Below are 19175 nucleotides of genomic sequence, written 5' to 3'. Positions count from 1 at the left end.
TCTGAATGTGCTGTGTCCTAGATGCATTTGTGTGGCAACTTACACTACACAGAGTATGAAGCAAAAATCTCCATTGAAGCAAAAATACTCAAACTTCTCCTTTATGTGAAAGCCAAAGTCCAAATATATATTGATATTTATCCCAATTGGACAGATACTTTCAGTTTCGAATAGAAACTTTAGGAGTTCACCTGTGTCTAAAAGAATAATGGTAACATTTGGCTTTGTTTCTTTCAATGTGTATTTCACTGAAATATGCAAATGAAAACCCATGTATTAATATGCATGTATGGAATTATCCATTTAGAAGTAGCTACTCTGACCTCTATAAGCAGAAATAAATTTAAAAATGAAATACTTATATTTAATAAATATTTTATATACAACATTACCAAAGTATATTTTATGTAAATAGACCCAATATTTTGCTAAAAGAAAACAATCATACTGGGCTAGTTAGTAACTGTTTTGTCAGAAATGTGACTCAGCTCTCAAAAAAATCCAACAAAATCAATGTAAAGTAATTTAATTTCAAGATATAAATCTGCTTCATATTTCTAGACTCTACTACCACAATTATTGAATGTGATGAAGCCGAAGATTTATTTTTCTTCCAACTCCTCCTGTCTCTGAAATAAGGTGATCAGACATGCTGGTGGACCTGTGAATACTGACCTACTGTATTGCTTGTTTCTCTGTGTGTATGGAGGTGTTAAACTCCAAGGTATAAATCCAAGATTTGTTATGAATCCCAATACTCTGCAATAAGATAAAGACAATTCAGAATTACAGTGAAGGAGAAGTAACTATTTGAGCCATGGAAGAAAATTGTTTTCATAAAGAGGCAATCTATAGCAACCAGCGAGTGACTGTTATAAATCTTCATTGCCATCTTCCCTTTCTTCTCAAAAGAGAAATCTTAATAGAAATAAAAGCGTGCTATGACATGAAAGAACTCGAAGTAGAAACACTATTTAAACAGCTAGGTGTTGATAAATGATTTTAGGAGTTTCAAAACACACTTTGTAATGAATTTTTGTGGTTTCTGATGTCTATTATGTTATATACAGGTTTCATATATCCCGGGCTCTGTTTTGGCGGGGCTGGCACATTCACAGACCTTGCTGCAGCTTATTGGTGTGACCTCAATGTCTTGAACTGCAGTCTCCGGAACAAGGTGCCGGAGGCTGCCTGTCTAGGAGAGGCTAATGTTGGGGCAAGGGACAGATAGATCTTGGTAAGTTGGGTTTTATTACAGAAGTTAGTCATGGTAAAAAGTCTTTGGGGATTAAGGAAATAATTCTTACCTTACAATACTGCTCTTCGAGGATACATTATAATAGTCTTAAATTAATAATGAATATGTATTTTTGGCTTTTATAATCATATTTATTTGGTTATGTTTGGTTAGTCTACAATAATTTGCCAAAGTTATGCTCCTTTATGAAATTTCCATACCTACATATGATGACCTATAACCTAGCATATCTTCTGCTTTACACTTTCTTACATAAAATAAACAAATATATTTTAAAAGTGACTTTAAAAATTATATTTATGATGACTTTTCATTCTTTTTTCTTTACTTCTTTTTTCTTTCAGTATTAGTTATTGAATCCTAATTCTGGAAAGTAGTCTGCCATTGAGCTAAACATTTTCTTGGTTCTCTGGATTTTGTTTGTTTTGTTTAATATAATACTGAGCTGGGCAGTGGTGGTGCCCGTCTTTAATCCCAGTACTCAGGAGGCAGAAGTAGGTGGATCTCTGTGAGTTCGAGAACATCCTGGTCTCATAGAGCTAGTTCCAGAACAGCCTCCAAAGCTACAGAAAAACCCTGTCTTGAAACCCCCTCCCAATATAAACAAGAATCAATATATATTATGGGGTATAATTTAAAAATATGTTCACAACATATAATGGGAAATTAAAGAAGTTTCTGTCTCAGCCTCATATACAGTTGCCATTTCTTTTTTTTCTTTCTTTCTTTTTTTTTGGTTTTACGAGACAGGTTTTCTCTGTATTGTTTTGGAGGCTGTCGTGCCAGCCCGGCCTCGAACTCACACAGATCCACCTGCCTCTTCCTCCTGAGTGCTGGGATTAAAGGCGTGTGCCACCACCGCCCAGTTTACAGTTGCCATTTCTAATTTATGTGACCATTGAGATTATTTTTTTAGCCTTTTATTCTGTTTGCCCATCTTTTATTCAATTTTTTTGATATTATAAATACCTAACTTTCTCCCTTCCCTTATCTCCCACCAAACCCTGTGAAATACTACCTTTCTGTGTTTCAAATGTATGGCCCCTTTTTCCTTAATTATTATTACATACATACAGATATGTAAATACTTAAATATACAAATTCAATCTGCTTAGTCTACTTGTATGTTGTTTTCAGAGCTGACCATTTGGAATTGGATCAGCATTTAGTGTGCTCTTCCCTGGGAAGACAATTCTTTTCTCCCCCAGCATACTTTTAAAGTGAATTGTTAACACTGGAGAGATTGCTCAGTGGGTATAGGCTGTGGACCCTAATTCAGTTCCTAGAACCCACAGGCTGGAAGAAGAGAACTGACATGTTAAATGATCCATGACACACATATATGTTACATGTGCACCCCATCCACCACAGACGTACTAGTAAATAAAAAGTAAAATGTGCAGTCTGTGATGACCCTAATGTTGTGTATAAGAACAATGCACCCTGGGTTTTGCTGTTCACTGTCTATCCACTCCATTTCCTCCCATATTTCTGTTGTGCTTTCTGATATGGTGCCATCCATGACTTCACTTCCACAAATGAGAAGGTCAGTTCTCCTTCCTGTGTCTGTATATTCCACTTGATGTACTTCAGGTTAGTTCATGTCATTATAGATGTCAGTTTCATCATAGTATCATTCCATTGCCTGCACTGTTAACATTTCAAATCCATTTTATGTTGATGTAAATCCCAGTTCATTCTGTACCGTGGCTGTTGTGAACAATGATGGAGTCAGTGCAGGCAAGCAGTGTTTCTTCAGATGTACTGATTTCACTTACTTAGAGTGTGTACCCAATAGCAGGATGGGTGGATCACAACCTGGTCTCGTTTTTAGATGTTGTTGTTTTGAGTCAAGGGGAAAGCACATAGAACATCTACACTTTTCCCATAATCTCTCTATTCCTTTGTAATTCAACCAAACTATATACCTCCCTTCTCTTTTTCTTCATTAGTATTTAATGCATTTTTCTTTCTTTTTATTTTTATGAATAATATTAATTTTGCCAGCCTACAATCAACACCACCAGAGAAGCTAGAAAACAAGGAGGACCCTAAGAGAGAAAGACACAAGATCTCCTGATCTAATTGGGTCACGGGGGAGGGGAGAGGGAGTTCTAAAAAAGAGAATGGAAGAAGAGGAGGGGAGAGGAGAACAGGAGAGAGCAGGAAGATCGAGTCAGGGGAAGAATAGAGGAGAGCAAGACAAGATATATCATAATAGTGGGAGATGTCTGGCACTAGGGAAATGTTCAGAGATCTACAAGGTTGAACCCAAGTAATAATCTGAGTAATAGTTGAGAGGCTACCTTAAATGCCCTTCTCTGATAGTGAGATTGATGACTACCTTATATGCCATCCTAGAGTCTTGATTCAGTAGTTGATGGAAGCAGAAGCAAACATCCACAGCTAAACACTGAGCTGAACTCTGGAATTCAGTTGCAGAGAAGGAGCAATGATGAGTAAAGGGGTCAAGACCAGGCTGGAGAAACCTACAGAAACAGCTGACTTGAACAAGGGGCTGCTCATGGACCCCAGACTGATAGCTGGGAAACCAACATAGGACTGTTGCAGACCCCCTGAAAAAGGATGCCAGTTTGGAGGTCTGGTTAATCTATGGGGCCTCTGGTAGTGGATCAGTATTTATGCCTAGTACATGAATGGACTTTGGGAGCCCACTCCACATAGAGGGATACTCTCTCAGCCTAGACACATGGGGGAGGGCCTATACCCTGCTCCAAATGATAAGACAGACTTTGAAGATACCCCATGGAAAGCCTCACCCTTCTGGGGAGCAGAAAGGGGATGGGTTAGGGGTTGGTGGGGGGCAGAGGAGGAGGGGAGGGAGAAGGAACTAGGATTGATGTGTAAAACAAGTTTGTTTCTAATTTAAATTAGAAAAATGGAAAAAATAAAATTAATTTGCTAGCATCAATTCTAACTATGGTAAAGTACTTCTTTTCTGAGTTTATTTGTATTTCCATGATTTATAGTGTTGGGTTGAATCTTTTTATTGTCAATATTTATATGTTTTTTTTCCAGAGCTGAGGACTGAACCCAGAGCCTTGCACTTTCTAGACAAGTACTCTACCACTGAGCTAAATCCCCAGCCCCTATATGTTGCTTTTAAAGTAGTAAATATGTGTCTTAAGGTGATTCATATTTTGTTATTTGGATTTTTTTATGAATTTCTTACACTGTCTGAATATTAACCCCTTTCCAGATAAGGAAAATCAAATAACAATCTTATGAATATGTCACATAGCTCTTTCCAATATACAGTGAGGGTCATTTTAATGTCTCCTTGAAAATGCTTCTTGAAGCCAGTGGGTGGTAGCACACTTCTTTATTCCCTGGCCTAGGGAGACAGAGGCAGGCCGATTTCTACGAGTTCCAGTCTGGTCTACAGAGTGAGTTCCAGGACAGCTAGGACTATTTCACAGAGTAACTCTGTCTCAAAAAGATGAGAGAGAGAGAGAGAGAGAGAGAGAGAAAGAAAGAAAGAAAGAAAGAAAGAAAGAAAGAAAGAAAGAAAGAAGAAAGAAATTCGTCTTGAATTCTCTGTTCTAGTTTAATGCAGTTATCAGGTTTTCTGACTATAAGTTTTTCAATATAAGTTTTTCAATATTTTATGTTTTATATCTTACTGGGTCTTGGATGTACACATTATATATATTTCTTCCCACATGTAGCATGTGTCTTCATTTCATTTATTGTTTATTTTTTTCTGGAAAGTTTTTACTTTTTTTTTTACAATTCCATTTATAGATATAGATTTGATCACCTGAATTGAGGAATGCATTAATAAATATTTTCCCATGTTGAACAATCTTAATGAGCTCCCCAATGTACCCTGATATATTTTTGCTAATATTTTCAAGATTTCAGGTACTTCCTTATGACCTAATTCAGGTTAATCAGAATTTTGTATGTATTGAGAGATAAGGAACAGGTCTAGAAACCTTCTTAATTGAATATCTAATTTCCCAAACCACAAGTACTGAATATAATGCTGCATATATCTACAGTAATTTCTACATTTAAATTTTCTTCCCCTTGGTCTATGTGGTAATATTTATGACAATGCCATAATTTGTTATTACTTGAGTTTTTCACTGTGCTCTTAAGTCAGGTTTTGTGATACATCTGTTTGTCTGTTTTTATATCTTCACTACTCGGACTGTCTATTGTCTTCTGGAGCTTCTATGGTTAATGGAGATGTCCTTCTGTGTGCTGTGAATATATGTTTCTATCATTGGTTGATGAGTAAAGCTATTTCAGCCAATGGACAGGCAGGATATAGCCAGACAGGATATATAGGTGGGGCTGCCAGACTGAAGTATTCTGGGAGAGGACACAGAGGAGTGAGTCGTAAGAGAGATACCATGTAGCTGCCGAAGAAGAAAGTGGCTCAGGCGTCACTGGTAAGATAAGACTATGTGGGAATGCATACATTAATAGACATGGGTTAATATTTAAAAGAAATCTAGCCAATAAGAATGCTGATCTATTGGCCACATAGTTTATAAATAATAAACTAAGGGGCTATGGAACCTGGTGAGATAGAAACTTCCATCTACATGTGGTTTCAGTGAAAATTTTATGATTTTTTTCCTCTAGATTTGTGAGGATTCCAGATGCTCATATTGCTTAGGCAAGTAAAGACATTTTGGAAACATTTATTGTTACAATTTATGATAGTGTGATGCACAGACATTGTTTTCTTTACTTCTGTGGATAAATTTATTTCTACATATTTCATAGTGTAACTGGATTACTTTATATTTTAAGACAGATTATTTATTATCTATAAAAATGCTACATTTATATGTTGAAGTTTATTGAAATTTTCATAATATCTACAAGGAGGCAGTCTTTCATTTAGTTTTTAATTTCATACTAGTTATTTCTTTCCCTAGTCTAGGTGCTATAGTAAACACTTATAGTTGTATGTTAAATAAATGGTAAATGCTTTGTTCTTTTGTTTTCCCAACATAACATGACATAGAGTCTAATATCGTACACGACCTTTATTCCATTGATGTATGTTCAGATATATTGATGCATATTCAGATGATGAGCAGGAGCATAGCTCTGTTGGTAGAGTATCAGAAACCCCAGCTTTGATCTCCGGCACCACATAAAACCTTGCTCCATCACCATGGGCCAAGAAACAGAAGTACAGGGAGCATCCTAACTTCATGATGAGTTAGAGTCCTCCTTCAGCTAGTGAGAGACTTTCCTTTAAAAAAATTATATGCTTTGTCTTGAGACTTCTTCCCACTCTGATTTCCCCTCTTCTGTTCTTCATTTCATATGCTTTGTGTGTTTAGTAATATAACTCATTCCAATACAAAAGATAAACTAGCAAAATCATAAGCATTAGGAAACGGAAGTGAGTTCTATACAGCTTTATAAATAATACTGGTAATGTCAAAGTATTGCTTGTATATTTAGGGAACAAAATGATTTCATTTCCCAAAGTACCTACAAAAAATATTCACTTGTGAGAGAAACCATTCATATCTTTAAACTCTAGTTTGGATTTTCCTCAAATCTAAACAGAGTCCTATCTGTCTGATATTTTATGGTCCTTCACCAATTATTTTATTCTTTATTATTTCCTTAATAACTGCTAGTGCATCTTTTAGTTAAATACAGTAATGTCCCCTCATCTGCTATTGCTTCCTTCCTAGGAGACACTGTCTAATGAAACAAAGTATTGACTGATTGTTTTGCCTTGACTCTGGTACTGGTGGCTTTGTACTCCTTCTTCATGACCCTGGTACTTATGGCTTTTTCCTCCTCCTCTTCCTCCTTCTCCTCTTCCTCCTTCTCCCCCTACCCCTTTCCTTCCTGCTACTCCTTCTTGACCCTGGTATCAATGATTTTGATGTCCTCCCAAAGATCTTTGTTTGGAGACACTTGCCAGGACCTCCCCATTCAACCAATGTTTAAAACATGTAAGTAGAATTTCTTTTGAACTTTATACAGAAGTCATTAATCACATTCCCTTTGTCTGTCACATTGGTGGGCTTCTCCTCCTGTGTAGAGTGATTCTCCCACAGTCTTCACCAAGGTTAACTTTACTGTTCCCATTTCTTTTCCCCTCACTCTTTTTTTTTTTGCGGGGTATTAGGCAAGCAATTCTTTTTTTAATTTTTAAATTTAAATTTAAATTAGAAACAAGGTTGCTTCACATGTCAATTCCAGGTCCGTTTCCCTCCCCTCCTCCCACAACCTCCCACCAACCCCTTCAATATCCCCTCATTTCCCCAGGGAGGGTGAGGCCCTCCATGGGGTGTCCATAGTCTGTCATTTCATCCAGGGCAGGGCCTAGACACTCTTCCTAGAGTCCAGAGTGAGAGTGTATCTCTCATTGTGGGATGGGCACCCAAAGTCCATTTGTATACCCGGGATAAATACTGATCTACTACCCAAGGCCCAATAGATTGCCTAGGACTCCTCACTGACGCCCACATTCAGGGACTCTTGATCAGTCCCATGCTGGATTCCCAGCCATTAGTCTTGGATTTGAGAGCTAACCGATGTCAGGTCAGCTGTTTTTGGGAGTTAGACCAGTCCAGTCTTAAGAACAGTACTATGGAGGAGAGAGAAATGATCTAACAAACCTACCACTGAGTACACATTCTGGGGGGATAAGACACACCAAATCTGCATGGACAGAGTTATTGTGACACAACAGACAAGAAATGGAACCAACCAAGCATTGATGAATTAATGGGTAAATAAATTGTGATATATTACATGAATTGAATTTGGGGGCATAATATGGGCAATAAACCAGACACAGAAACATATTTGCCATCATTTATGGGTGCTAAGATCTTGTTTCAGAATAAAAGAATAGAGTTGTTTTATTAGAGACCGGAAACGGGAGGGTGGAAAGTGGTGGGATTACAGGTTTCAGAAAACAATGAATAGGATAGACTGGTTCCGATGCTCTACAGTAGCTGACTCCAGTTTTCAGGACTCATGAAACATTTCAAGATCGCCCAAAGAAATCATAAAATGCTGAGGACTTAGAAGTGTTCATTTCCCTTGTTTGATCATTATATATTTTGCTTGTGTGTGTTTAACTATTATCCTGTACCACATAGAGTGCAGCTGGATTGCGAATTTTCATATTACCATTCAATATAAAACAAAATATCACATTTTGTAAAGTGATTCTATGGACTTACCCTAAAACATATATTATTATCTAGTTATGACAAGGTATGTTTCTTAACAATCATATGATGGTTTTGACAAAGAATGTTTGGAAACCTGAAAAAATTATTTTTGAACTACTTAAGTTTATCTGGAATCACTTATATTTACTATAAAATATATCTCAAAGATAGCATTTTATATAAATATTTTAATTACACTTTTTAAAAAAGACATTACGTTAGCAAAAACACATATAATGAATGATGCAAGGAAATTAAGACAAGGCCAAAGGAGAGAGAATAAACTTCTGACTCAATAACAAATTCCAACCAAGCCACACCTTCGATTTATCTCAAGGCAACTTAGAGCAGTAGTGGTAAATGCAAGGTCTCTGCCCCTTCTCTCACCTTGCTTTGATCTCTAGTCTTCTCATTTCCTAACACCTCCTTTTCTCTTTTCTCCTTTTCTTCCCAAGGAATTATAAGAAGAAAGAAAATGTAACACATGAATAAAATATGACAATTGTAGCTCCTATGACTGGGTTGTTTCATATATTGACTTCAATGAGTCCAAAGAGGTAACAGGACAGAAAGTGAACTGTGGGTTGAGGTTGGGATGAAAAAGAGCATTCAATAAGCAGACATGTTATGTCAGGAACTGAAATTCAATGCCAGATTAAACACTGGTACAGAAGCAAAACTTGAGGAGTGGTGATAAGGGCAGTGTGGCTGGGGAAAGGTAGAGGGGGGGCTATCAGAGTACACGTGACATGATCAGGAGAATGGGAAAGGGGTTCCATAGGGAAGGCTGGAGACTTAAATGATGAAGGTGGGAGATAGGGTAAAGAGAAGTAGCAGGGCACAAATAATTTAATTTGGAAAATGGGGGTTCTTAAGGAAGTGGGAAGGAGGTAAATACAGAAGAACTAATATAATGAGTAAAATAAAAATAAGAATGTCCAAGAAAGTCACAAGGACTTCCAGTAAATTTTTAGAATATTAATGAAAGTAAATTAAAATTAATTGCTATATTTTCTAATTAGAAAAATATACATAACATTTTTATTTATAAATAAGACTGGTCAGCCTTAATAAATTCAATCTGCATTCTAGTTTTCCAATAAGTTTGTGTAAATTTCAAAGCACTTTAAAAACCATTAAGGTACATCCCTCAGTGCTCTGCAGTAAACAAGTAAACGGAGAGAGCTGCCTTTTGTCATCTAACACTAGATTGGCCCATAGGATGCAGAGTGCTGCCTATCGCTGCTACCAAGAATTATGTGACCTTTTCTCTTTCTATACATCATCTACTCTAGAAATAAAACCCTGCACAAGAACATTCACATTTGCCTAAGAGATCTCTAATTTGATCAACACAGTGGAAAACTCAGACTGAATTTAGTTAATATTTGCCACTGTAAGTTCATTTGCTTCAATGATTCTTCCTAACATAGGTCCAGCCAGATGGACACCATTGCTCTAGATGAAAGTCACCTGCATAATTGAGTTGTGGTACATAATAAACAGGTACAGAAATGCTAATGAACTCAGATATGATAAATATGATTTTATATTCTGTATCTCTTTGACTGATAATGTTACTAATGAGATTTGGAAAAGTAATATTACAATGATGACCATAAAAACAAAGTTGACTAGCTTTTTATGACCAGGAATTTTAAATGTGTAGTCATTTAAAAACATTTGTTTCATTTTCTTTGTAGTGGATTATATCATTATGTTGGATTGCTAGTCTTGAATCAGGCTGAGAGTAAAGTTAATTTTCCTTTGTGCTGGTTGAATTAAAAGCTATTTGCAATTGTGGGGTAAAAAATAATAAGCTTCTCTTGTATTGTCCTGAAATATGATATCAACCAAAGTCTGCAAATCACTGTTTTAAAATAATGATTATGGAAATCTTACTAAATATCATGCCTCTGCTTTGTTGCAGTATTTTTATTTGATAGTAATATAGTATAATATATATGTAAACACTGGAACTTTTTAAGAGTTTGATTTTTAGAATTTTGTTTTGTTACTTTTTAATTTAAATTTAAAACAATCTTAATTACATGACAATCCAAGTTCCCTCTTCTCCTCCCCAGTCCTCCCATCCCCCTACCATCTCCACATGCATTCCTCAGACAGGGTGAGCCCTACCATGGTGGGTAATCAATGTTTGCCACATCATTTGGGGCAGGACCATTCCCTCTGCCCCCATATCTAAACTGAGAGACTATCCCTCCATAAGGAATGGCTCCAAAAAGCCAGGTCATGCGTTGGGGATGAATACTACTTCCACTGCCAGCGGACCCATAGACTGCCCAAGTCTCCCAACTGACACCTACATTCAGGGGACCTAGTTTTGTCTAATGCAGGTTCCCCAGATGTCAGTCTGGAGTCAGTGAGTTCCCACTTGCTCAGGTCAGCTATTTCCATCAGTTTCCCCAGCATGGTCTTAACCCCTTTGTTCATCACTTGTCCCACTTTACATCTGGATTCCAGGATTTCAGTTCAGTGCTTGGCTATGAGTATCGGCTTCTGTTCCCATCAGCTACAGGACAAAGGCTCTATGATGACATTTAAGATAGTCATCAATTTCATTATAGGGCAAGGGCATTTAAGGTAGCCTTTCTACTATTGCTTAGATTCTCAGTTGGGGTAATCCTTGTGGATTCCTGGGAATTTATATCTATTTTCTAATTGATACTTGTTTTAATCAATAATTTCCCCTCAATCATATAAAATATTATTTTTCATATAGTAGATTCTACTACATATTGCTGTGTCATACCAGCCAGTATCATCTGGCATTCACACTAGATGCTGTAAAGCAATTTGTTCAACCTAATATTCAACAAGTACATTTGTGATTATGTATATATTTTTGCATAAATTAATTGTCTCACATAGTTCTCTGTATTAGATGAAAACTAGGACATAATAGAAGAAAGAGTTAGTCTATTGACTAGATGTATACTTGACAATGGAGGAGGATTTGGGTTAGATTATAGATAGTGTTTGAAAGAATTAGCAGGAACAAGGTAGAGAAAGCAATAGTGCTCAGATGTGGCCCAGGAGGGTCCCATACTAGACTTGATAAAGTGTTTTCCACTGGGCAATCTGACTGAAGTATGACTGAAATATATCTCACAAACATACTGTCACCATAGACCTAGAAAATGTTTGTAAATGCATTACTGGGAAGAGTCCTTTCATGAATTATCCTTTGGATGTAAGGTAGTCCAGCAATCATCCTCTAAGATGTTTCAAGATTACTGCAATTAAGATAGGTTCAGATAAAATGCCATCACATGATGGTATCATTTATGTGATGCTAGTCTTTCAAACAAGTTCAATGCTAGAAACATGTCAAGACACTTTCTCCCCAGATTTCAAAGGGACCTTTGAGATATGAGGTAGAGTGCTATCATGTAGAATAGTAAAACCTTTACAATAAAGAAAATTAAAGTAGTCTCAAACTTTTATAACTTACCCTAAGTGGGTACAAAGTAAAGAACTGTTAATTAGCTTTATTTAATATTTACCACACATATGTCATTTTGAAAATTAAATGTTTTATTTGAGGACAGTAAAAGATCTATATAGCTTCTGCATTTAACAGATAGTTTCATCAAATTCAAACTCTATTTTAGTGAAAACTTTAAAAGGTCTTTGCTTTTAAAGTTTTCACTCAGGGTTCAAAGAAAGGAACTACAAATAAGCAAGGGAACTAAAATCTGAGGGCAAAAAGAATTGACTCACACACAATTACTCCTCTGCATGTTCCTTTATTCTTCTTCTGCTCTCTTTATCTCTTGTGGTTCTCCTTCCCCAGCTCTTGGGTTTGTGTGTGTGTGTGTGTGTGTGTGTGTGTGTGTGTGTGTGTGTGTTTATGTATATATATATATATATATATACATATGTTTGCAACTGTAATTCATTTTACAATACAATGTGAGACTTGAGTTTCTCAGAGTCAGCAAGGCAGACAAGATGTATACACTGAGCAATAAACTAAGACTGCCAGGAGAAACTTTTATCAACAATTTATTAGGGCTGTAGGTCAAAGAGAGGTTCTAAGTTTAATTTGCACAAGAAACAAATCCTGGTGCCTTCCAGTATTCTGGCCTCAGTGGTGGTACAGGCCTTCAAGAAAGTTTACTTTTCTCTGATAATGAGCAAATGGGCTGATGACCTTTGTTGTTATCTTCTCAGGGCAAACAGGAGGGAGCAGTAAATCCCGGAACTAAAACATTGTGTTAATAAACAAGAAGTTTGAGAATCTTTTAGTGCAGGGCTATTGCTTTTCTATCTGCCAGCGAGGTAAAACCAGAACATGATTATTTTTTTTCTATCCATCTAGACAGGTTTGAATCAACAGCTTTGGGCATGCAGTAATTCTATGTCAATGGAATATTTTTCCATGGGCCCTAAACGCTGACCAAATGCCTGTTATTTAGGATAATTGCAGGAAGGCAGATCTCTGAATTGCGATGGACAGGGGAACAAGGACCTGATAGTAGGAAACAGGTCTCACACGTGGCTAAGGAATTTAATCAGTAAACTAGGACCTGCTAATGGAGAACACGTTTTACACATAGCTAGGAAGTATAATCAGTAAATTCCAAATGCATATGGGAGAATTTGTTCCTAGTAAATGATCAGATAGTGTTAAACTGTGGGAAGTAAGTTCCAAGTTTGTTGCAGAAAGGAATGAGCTGCAGGAAGATTCTACAGCAAGAAACAGTCAATTCATTCACAAGACTATAATGCTAAATACAACTTTCGTATCGGTTTATCCATAAAAAAATCCTTAATTCTTCTAAGTCATCTCATTATATGATAGTAGTATAATTACTGTGTGATCTTATAGCTTGTAGCACTATTAATTTTAAATAAATGTGATAAGCTTTCTTATTGGTAATGGACATATTTATACTCATATAAATACTATTTATTTAGTCTTCAGGAATCCTCTGAATTTAATCTAAAGCAGAGGTAGGCTTTAGAAGGCTGAAGTAATGCAGGCATTTACAGTGACATCATGTAAGCTCAGTTACTGCATCAAGACTGCTTATTTAAGTTCATCTAATACAACTGAAGAGGGGGTTAAAGATACACTTGAATGTTACATACTCATGAGATGTATAATGATGGGTAACATTACTTAACCTGTTATACTTTTATCTGGGGCAATGTTTTCATTCAACTCCCAGCATAATTTATAAATTCTGTCTTCCTTTCAAGATCGCAAATTTGCTTGCATTTGGAAAAGCGGGTGATGATGTTTTTAGAACAAGATAATTTGATCATGTGTATTGTTTCTTGTCATTGTTCTGCAGTATTTAAACAGGTTATACAGCTGAAAGAAGCAAAACAAAAACCCACGGAATTTTAATTTAAAACTATTCATGACAACGTAGGTTTTAGAAGTGTGATCTGTGTTGATTTTTTGCAACTATGAATCTGCTTATCCTCCAAGGGACTGATTTAGATAATTAATTCAATCTGGGACTGCAATGACCTCTAATGAAATTTCAATTCTTTCTCTCGACAACAAAATAATGAGATTATTCAAATAATTTTCATAGCAATAAAAACAGAAAACCAATTAGAAGCTAATAATGAAGTATATCAATAGAAGTACAAATTGGGAAAATGGTAATTCTTAACAAAACTTAATAGGTTAAACATTCAATTATTGTAAATAAAGAAATGTACAACCATGCAGATGCAAAGAACATAAATAGATAAAGCACTTCTTCAAAAATTCTTTAGACAAACATAAACATCCTAATTCCTTTTCTGAGTGATTTCTCTCAAAATCAATTTAGTCTGGTTCTTGCTATATTTTGAGGACTTTTGATTTTGTTTTTCTTGAAGTCAATGAATCAAATTTAAAGCAAATTATGTACAGCATAATTGTTCTTTACACTGTTGCATCCTGTCAGATATAAAAACATGCATGGAGAATAAATTAATTTCCTAAAAGTATCTTGATTTCTTTCATCTACAAAGATGGTATCATTTCTTTTATAGAGTTACTTTGAAAGTTAATTTACTATTATAAACACCTTATCACATTATATAAAATAATACTACATTATGAAATGCAAAGATGCCAGAATGCTTCTGAGTTAGATTATGTAAAAAGATGAATTCACAATAATTAGATGAATAATGAAAAATAACAGAATAGGTCTTAATTGTTTTAAAAAGTTGCTCTTGTTATCATATATCTGTATCTATTTCTCTCTGTATACACATATTTCTTTAGTTAATGACACAAGCTTTGGCTTTTGTTTTGTTTATTCATTCATTTCATTTGCTTTTAGTTTGTAGAAACATACTCAACATATGGAGGAAAACACTAAAGTTTGTTTTCTTTTTCTTTTCTTTTCTTTTCTTCTCATACAGGGTTTCTCGGTCTAGCTTTGGTTCTCCTGGAATTCATTTTGTAAACCAGGCTGCCTTTGAGGACCGCCCCTCGCCCCCAACTGCCTCTGCCTCTGCCTCCAGAGTGCTAGGTCTAAAGTAATGTGCCACCACCTCTCACTCAGGCATCTACGTTTGTTTTTATTGGTCACTAGTCAGTTGTTTTGATAAGTAGCCATAAGGCTTTCTAATGTTTGACATAATCTAATGCTGCTATTACAGATTGTTTATATTGTAGTTTGTATTTTATACTTAAATTAATGAGTATTTGTTGCTTATAGATTAAAATAGAACATTTTTTATGTAGCCACAATTGGGTTAGAAATTCATATTTACATTAGAAATATTCTGATTTGTTGCCTAGTTTTGTTGAAGTATAAGTTGAAAATTATTCTTCTGAACTTACTAATGTGTTATTGTTATTATTTATGAAGAAAATGTCCTGTGTCAATCTGGACTGTATTGAGAATCCTGAGAGAGCCATGCTTCCAGATGAACTTAGCTCTCAGGTCTAAGTTCTAAACATCATCATTAGTTATGGAACACAAACAGTAATTTTTTCCGGTTTTTAATATTGCTATAATAATAAATAAAAACTTTTTCATAAGCTATGTTTATTCTTACATAGAGCAGTAGGGTGGGAAATTAGCCTTCAGAAAGTACTCAATGGGCTTAGGCATTTGAAACAGAATATCATTCCTTTACTTAAGGTTTGCTTCAGTCTGGTAATTTGGTTTTTAACAGCTTAAATAAGATTAAATTTTATTTGTTTCTCAGGGTGGAGTCAGTGAACCCAAGGCTAGTCCCCTAACATATCTCCAGGGTTTAGGTGCCTTCTGTCTTCCATTTATATCTTTCTAACATTTCTATTTGCAGAAATTTTTTCCTTGGGCCAAGATGTTGGTTAGCGCTCCAGACATCTTGTCTGTTTTGTTTGGCTGTTTTATTAAATCAGAATGAGAAATCATATGCACATTTCCAAATATAGATCACTTAGTTCACTGGTTTTGGAAGTGTGATCAGCAACCATACTTCAAAGTAAAAGATTACAGTTATCGCAGAAAGGGAGTGACGAATAACTTACTAAATTCAATCTTTGTTTTACTGGTTTACATTATTAATATAATGTGGCACAATGTAGATGTGTTTATTGAGAGGAGCAGCAAATGTCTGCAGATTATCTTTTATCTAAGGATAAGATTCTAAATATAGTAAATTTGGCTAAAGAGATTTGTCAGTGGTTAAGACAGCCTGCTAGTCTTATAAGTAACTGACTTTAGTTCTGGCATTCAACATTGGCAGCTCTCAATGACCTGTGCTTTACACACACACACACACACACACACACACACACACACACGCATGCATGCAAGATGCACACAAGACAGAAGGAGAGAGAAAGAGCCATACACACACAGTTAAATAAAAATACAGTATTGGGATCAGTTTTAATTTACTTTTTAATCTTGTTTTAAACCATGCTTCATTTTATAGATAGGAATACAACAAAAGCAAAAGAACGCCAAGTTTTTGTAATCCACGTCCCAAAGGAAAACACATGCTGCATTCTCTTGAAATACAAAAATATTTCTCATCATTTAAATACACAGAAAGTTCAACTCACATATGCACCATGAAAACTAGAAAAAATTAGCTTTATGTTCTATTTTAAGACTCATGTGGCTTTTTGCCTAGCCTCATTCCTCCCCATCACCTAATATTAAATTTTCTCAGTCTGCTTTCTAAACTTTGGACTTTTTACACCCAATTATACTCTGTAAAATAGATAGACATGTGCAATGAAGTCTAGGTCCCACAAATGAAGATGTCCCTAATTTTTCTAAGTGTGACTTACTTAACATTATATTTTACTTTCCAGAACCAAGTGTTATATTTTTGCAGCTCATTGATCTGTTGCTAGGCATCTAGTTTGATCCTATATACTTGCTGCTATAAATACAGCATCAATAATGTGGCTATGAATATATCTGTGTGGTATGACATAAGATTCTTAGGGTATGTGATCACGAATGGTACAGTTGGGTAGCACAGTGATTATATTTTTAAATTTTGAGGAATAACCAAACTGATTATCAAAATAGCTATGATAGTTTCCATCCCGGCGGCTGGAGAGATGGCTCAAAGATTGAGAAGCTTTACTGAATGTTTAGACTCCTTGATTCTGATCCCAGCAAACTTCTGCACCTTAACTCCAGGGGATCCTAGGCCCTTTTCTGGTTCCAGGAGCATGGCACCCATGTGCGTAAAACACACAGGAAAATACACATAATCAAAGAAATTGCAATTTTCCCTGCCATCATCAATGAGCAAGGGTTCTTCTGTATGCTTCCTCTCCAATAGTTTGTTGCCAGATTTCCTGAAGTTAGTCATTCTGAATTTAGCTAGGTGATATATCAAAGTCTTTTGACTTTGAATTTGTCTGAGGACTAGAATGTTTAACACTTAAACACAGTTACTGGCAATTTTATTCCTTCTGATAACGGTCTGGTCATTTAATTAGCCTATTTGTTGACTGCCACTATTGTTTCTTCATGCTTAATTTTGCAGCTGTTTGTAATATCTGACTGCTAGCCCCATGTCTGAAGTGCAGTTGGCAAAGATACTCTCCCATTCTGGGAACTGTTTGTTTGCTCGGGTCAGTTCCTTATGCTGTGCAGACAGGTTTTACTTTCACGTAGTGCTATCTGTTTACAATTAAGGTAAGTTACTGCTATTAAAGTTCATATCTTCATCTATTCCTTATGTATTTCTGTAGTAGCTTCATTTCAGCTTTAGGGTCGGGGTCTACTTTGAACTGATTCTTATACAGGGATAAAGATGAATTCTTCTGTAGGGGAGTATCTGCTGCCAACACCACTTATTGAATAACTATTGTTTATTCGTTCACTGAATGCTTTTGTGAACTTAAAAAAATTATGTGGCTCTTGTTTGGTTTATTTTCATGTTCTGTATTGTATTTCTTTGGTCAAACTACTTATTTTTGTGCCAGTACCAAATTAGCTTTCAACGCCACCTCTTAAGTATCATTAGAGTTGAGATAGTGTGATACTCCCATTGTATTCTTCCTCCTCAAGGTTGCTTTGGCTAGTCCTTTGTTTTTCTCTATAAACTTTATAATTGTTTTAAGTCAAAGGAAAAATAAACAAGAAATATCTATAACTAAAATACACCATGGACCAACTAGATCTAAGATGTACATAGTACATTATATCCAAAATAGAGGGGACACTTTCTTCTCCAGGACACATCAAACCTTTGCGAAAACTGATTTCATCATAGGCCAAGGGAAAAATAAACAAGAAATATCTACAGCTAAAATACACTATGGACCAACTAGATCTAAGATGTACATAGTACATTATACCCAAAATAGAGGGGACACTTTCTTCTCCAGGACACATCAAACATTTGCGAAAACTGATTTCATCATAGGCCAAAATTAAACCTTCATACACAGAAAAATGATATGATCTCCTGTGTCCTATAAGGTCCCAATGAAATAAAAGTAGAAAACTAGGAAAAATCTTCCAGAAAGTACAAGAATACCTGTAAAATAAACATTTATTTTTGCTACATGAATCAAGTGAAAATGAGAATATAACCTACCAGACCCTCTGGGACACTGTTCTAAGAGGAATGCTTACAAATATAATCAGTTGTAATAGTAAAAAAATAACTGCAGAGATCTCAAATCCAATGATTCATATCAATATTCTAGACAAACAAGAAAGTGGCTAGCCCAAAACTCATTAATAGACAAGAAATAAAGATTAAGGAAGTATTTGATGAAATAGACTCCAAAAGAACAATAAACAAACAATGCAACAATTCCATGGTTCTTTGATAAAATGAATAATCTTGACAATCTGTTAGCCAATATTATAAATATAGTGATAGATAATACTGAAATTAATAAAATTAGTTTTAAAAGTACACTCTAACAAAAACAAACATCTTCATGTTATACTTTGAATGCTTACAAATAAGCTGGAAAATCTACAAGGACTGAATGAAATGCATTTCTAAGCTTTTTTTTTTTACAAAACTAAGCATTAATTATAAAATTAACCATATACATTCAAACAATGTCAGAAGATCCATTACAAGTATTTGAAATTCAAGCAGTAATAATGATAAATAAATAACTGCCCAGAACCAGATCAATTCATTGCTGAATTCTTTCAAACTTTCAAAGAAAGTTTAATCCTTATCTTTTTTAAATGCATTGTTCAAACTGCAAAGGCAATGAACTCTATCAAATGAATTCTTTGAAGCCAATGTTGTAT

This window comes from Mesocricetus auratus, unplaced genomic scaffold (genome assembly GCF_017639785.1).
Source record: "Mesocricetus auratus isolate SY011 unplaced genomic scaffold, BCM_Maur_2.0 Super-Scaffold_100009, whole genome shotgun sequence".
Lineage (NCBI taxonomy): Eukaryota > Metazoa > Chordata > Mammalia > Rodentia > Cricetidae > Mesocricetus > Mesocricetus auratus.
The sequence above is the reverse complement of the archived record's forward strand: the minus strand, read 5'-3'. Positions refer to the sequence as shown.